Below are 4,878 nucleotides of genomic sequence, written 5' to 3'. Positions count from 1 at the left end.
AGCCAAATGAAAAGAAATATAAACTCTCGTATAATACTAATGCATTATTGAACAGAACCTTGGAATTAATGTGGTGTCACTGTAAAACAATTTGTAAATAGACAAATGCAAAGGAAGTCAAAATGGGGGGAAAAAGTTATCCCTTTGCCAGAACAAACAGGATTCATTTATAGAACAATCTTGCGAAATGAGGAAATATCTGTGTCTTTCTGGTTTGACTGTTTATTTTGAAGTAATAAAATAAGGAAGTGTGGTGTTTAACTTAGTGCATACTGATTACATGAGTGTAGGAGACAATGATGAGTGATTAGGCAAGAAAAACCTCACTATACAGCAGACAAAGGCAAGTGTTTCAATTGTAGATGGATCCATGCTTGAGAGACTGAGGAGGGCAGGCACATCTCCAAAGAACTGGGCGATATCTCCTGGGCCACCATAGGAGGACAAAGTGGCTGGCACATCAACAATACCATCAAAGTATCCAAGAACCCAGGAAGAGGCAGCCATGATCTGCACATTTTCTTGCTCATGAGGTGGGGGTATCGAAGAGGGTGGCAAATGGCAACATAGCAGTCATAGGCCGTGATGGCCAAGAGGAAGCATTCAGCACCAAAGAGGGACACATAGAAGAATATCTGGGCTTCACAGCCTGCCACAGAAATGGATTTCCCACCAGACAAGTAACTGTAGGCCATTCTGGGACAGTGGTACAGATGAGCATGATGTCCATGAGGGAGAGCTGGCTGAGGAGGAAGTACATGGGCATGTGGAGCTGTGTGTCCAGGTGGTTGAGGAGAACCAAAAGAGTATTTCCCAAGATGGCCCCTGTGAAAATGTTGAGGACCAGGGAGCAGAGGAGGATGTGAGTGCGTGTGTGACTGAACAGTCCCAGCAGGCTAAAGTTGGGGCTAAAGGTCTGATTTGCCCATCCCATGATGGGCATTTCTTTACCTAGAAGCACAAGAAGTTATAAAAAGTAAACATCTGGTTAGTGATTTCCAACTGCTTACTCTGCGTGTCAGTCTGCAGAACTACATACATGGCGTTTTAGTTTGCAAAGGCTCCCAATGCAAAATACCAGAAATGGTTTGGCATTTCCAATGGGATTTATTAGGGGAAAGTGTTATAGTTCTTGGGTATGTGAAAATGTCCAAATCAAGGCATCATCAGAGATGCTGGCAGATCCTGGCCTCCTGCCACAAAGTGGCAGCCAATCTTGGCTGAGTTCCCTGCCATCCCCTCCAGGCCCGCCTCCTTCTCGTACTCAGCTGCATCCCATCAGGCATATGGCTCATCTCTTTCCAGGCCTCCTCTCTTTCAGATTTTATTTGTTCCTCTTGAGGGGGGGCATCTATTTCTGTACTTCTCTGCTCCTCAGATTAAAGCATCCAGCCTCTAGGACCTCCCTCAGCTTCTCTGGGCTTCTTGGTCTTTCTGTGGCTACAGGTGACCCTCTCTCACATGGCAGGATCAAAATGGCAGTTATCTTTCCCCATGTTTCTGTTTTCAGTTTTCCACTTACATAATCCTCCAGCAAGAGGGCAGAGACCCAACCTGGGTCATGTCTCACTGATGTAGTCCAATCAAAGGTCCTAAATTGTTCTAATCAAAAGGTCCCTTAATGGAATCTAATGTAATCAAAGGACCCCACACACACCGGCACACAGATATGGATTTGTTCAAACAACATGATCTTTTCTGGTATTTATAAAACTTCAAACTGTCACACATGGTATGGCCAGAAATGCATAAATAATGCACAGAATCTTTAGAGTCAGGTACCATCAATTATGTGCACCTCCTCCACCACTGCTAACTTTCATCTCTTTGCTAAGTTATAATCAGGGGTGTCATTTTATTTCCTCCAAAATAGGAATAATTTCTTAATCAAAATGTGATTTTTAAAGAAGATTTCAGGTAGAAACATAGTGTCTGGGACAGAGCATGTGATACTTCAAGGAGCATATAAGATGGTATTAAATCTGAGTATATTAATAAATATTTTATACTAGTATTAACATTCTATAGCAAAAGTATAAAACATTTTTTAATTTAATTCATTTTTTTAATATCATGTTCAAAAAATATGAGGTCCCCATATAACCTCTACTGCCCTCACCACACTACTCCCCCCATAGCAACATTCTCCTCCATCATCATGACACATTCATTGCATTTGGTGAATACATCTCTGAGCATCACTGCAGCTCATGGTCAATGGTCCACATCATAGCGCACACTCTCACATGTTCCATCCAGTGGGCCATGGGAGGACCTACAATGTTCAGTAATTGTCCCTGTAGCACCACCCAGGACAACTCCAAGTCCTGAAAACATCTCCACATCTCATCTCTTCCTCCCATTCCCCACACTCAGCAGCCACCATGGCCACTTTCTCCACACCAATGCCACATTTTCTTTGATTACTAATCACAATAGTTCATGAATAGAATTCCTCCATCCTATGGAACTTGGATTTGTTGTTTCCATTCCACATCTATGTCAAGAGGGGGCTTAGATTCCACACGGATGCTGGATGCAATCCTCCTGCTTTCAGTTGTAGGCACTCTTGGCTCCATGGTGTGGTGGTTGACATTCTTCAACTCCATGTTAGCTGAGTGGGGTAAGTCCAATAAACCAGAGTGTAGGAGCTGAAGTCTGTTGAGGCTCAGGGCCTGGCTATCATATGGACAGTCCAGAGATTCAGATCCCCTGGGTATATCTTAAACCCCAGCACCAACTACAATTCTCCAGCTTATCATAGATTTCACCCATGTAGATGTCAGCTTATGTCCTCCTTCTACCCCATGATTTCCTGTAAGCCTATCATCCAGTCTATCTCTCTGAGGCAGCTGAGTTTACTTATTTCAAATCATCGAGGTCATGTCGTATTTTTCTTTCAACGCCTGGGTTGCTTCACTCAACATAAGGTACTCGAGATTCATCTATGTTATCACATGAGTTTGCAGTGTATTTGTTCTTAAAGCTGAGTAGTATTCCATTGTATGTATATACCACATTTTATTAATCCATTCATCTGTTGATGGGCATTTGGGTTGATTCCAGCTTTTGGCGATAGTGAACAATGCTGCTATGAACATTGGTGTGCATATACTGGTTTGTGTCCTTGTTTTCAGTTCTGCTGAGTATATACCCAGCAGTGGAATTGCTGGGTCACATGGCAAGTCTGTGGTTAGTTTTTTGAGACACTGCCAAACTGTCCTCCAGAATGGTTGGATCCTTCTGCATTCCCACCGCAGTGGATGAGTGTTCCCATTCCTCTCCAGCATTTGTATTCTTCTGTTTTTTTCATAGCTGCCAATCTTATGGGAGTAAGAGGGTATCTCATTGTAGTTTTGATTTACATTTCCCTGAGAGCTAGAGATTTGGAGCATTTTTTCATGTGCTTTTTAGCCATTTGTATTTCTTCTTTGGAGAAGTGTCTGTTTAAATATTTTTCCCATTTTTTATATGGGTAGTTTATCTTTTTATTTTCAAGATATAGGGGTTCTTTTTATATGCAAGTTATTAGTCTCTGATCCGATATATGGTTACCAAATATTTTCTCCCATTGTGTAGGCTCCCTTTTCACTTTCTTGACAAACTCCTCTGAGGTGCAGAAGGCTTTAATTTTGAGGAGGTCCCATTTATCTATTTGTTCTTTTGTTGCTCATGCTTTTGGTGTGAAGTTTACAAATCCATTTCCTATTACAAGGTCTTGTACATGCTTCCGTACACTGCTTCCCAAAGCCTTTATGTTCTTGGCTCTTATATTTAGGTCTTTGATCCATCTTAAGTTGATTTTTGTATAAAGCATGAGATGGTAATCCTCTTTCATTCTTTTACATATGGATATCCAGTTCTCCAGGCACCATTTGTTGAATAGGCCATTCTCTCCCAGTTGAGAGGGTTTTGTGGCTTTATCGAATATTATATGGCTATATATATGAGGATCTATATCAGAACTTTCAGTTCATTTCCATTGGTGGTGTGTCTCTCCTTATGCCAATACCATGCTGTTTTCACTACTGTAGCTTTGAAATATGTTTTGAAGTCAGGTAGTGTGATTCCTCCAATTTCAATTTTCTTTTTCAATATGTCTTTGGCTATTCGGGGCCTCTTTTGTTTCCAAATAAATTTCATAGTTAGTTTTTCTAGTTCCTTAAAGAATGCTATGTTGATTTTTATTGGGATTGCATTGAAAGTGTATATCAGTTTTGGTAGGATAGGCATCTTGATAATATTTAGAGTTCCTATCCATGAAAAGGGAATATTCTTCCATTTATTTAGGTCTTCTTTGATTTCCTTGAACAGTCTTGTGTAATTCTCTGTGTCTAAGTTTTTTACATCTTTAGTTAAATTTATTACTAGGTATTTGATTTTTTAATTTACTGTTGTAAATGGTATTTGTTTCATGATTTCCTCCTGATCTTGCTCATTATTTGTGTACAGAAATGCTACTGATTTTTGTACATTGATCTTATAACCTGCGAATTTGCTAAACTCATTTATCAGTTCTAGAAGCTTTGTTGTAGACCTCTCAGGGTTTTCTATGTATAGGATCATGTCATCTGCAAATAATGAAATTTTGACTTCTTCCTTTCCAATCTGAATGCCTTTTATATCTGGTTCTTTTCTCAGTGCTCAGGCAAGTACTTCTAAGACTATGTTAAATAGAAGGGGAGAGAGAGGGCATCCTTGTCTTGTTCCTGATCTTAGAGGGAAGGATTTAAGGATTTCACCATTGTAAATGATGTTGGCTGTGGGTTTTTCTACTCTTTATCATGTTCAGAAAATTTCCTTGTATTCCAATTTTTTGCAGTGTTTTTATCAAGAAAAGGTGCTGTGTTTTGTCAAATGCTTTTTCTGCATCTATAG

General features: G+C 40.1%; 1 pseudogene; it reads right to left on the bottom strand.

Annotated features, from left to right (window-relative positions):
- Positions 1-276: 276 nt before the first annotated feature.
- On the bottom strand, positions 277-934 carry LOC139437350 (olfactory receptor 2M7-like; annotated as a pseudogene).
- Positions 935-4,878: the final 3,944 nt, after the last annotated feature.

The sequence above is a fragment of the Dasypus novemcinctus genome, chromosome 22 (genome assembly GCF_030445035.2).
Source record: "Dasypus novemcinctus isolate mDasNov1 chromosome 22, mDasNov1.1.hap2, whole genome shotgun sequence".
Classification (NCBI taxonomy): domain Eukaryota; kingdom Metazoa; phylum Chordata; class Mammalia; order Cingulata; family Dasypodidae; genus Dasypus; species Dasypus novemcinctus.
Note: the sequence above shows the minus strand (reverse complement) of the source record. Positions and strands in the feature narration are given on the sequence as shown.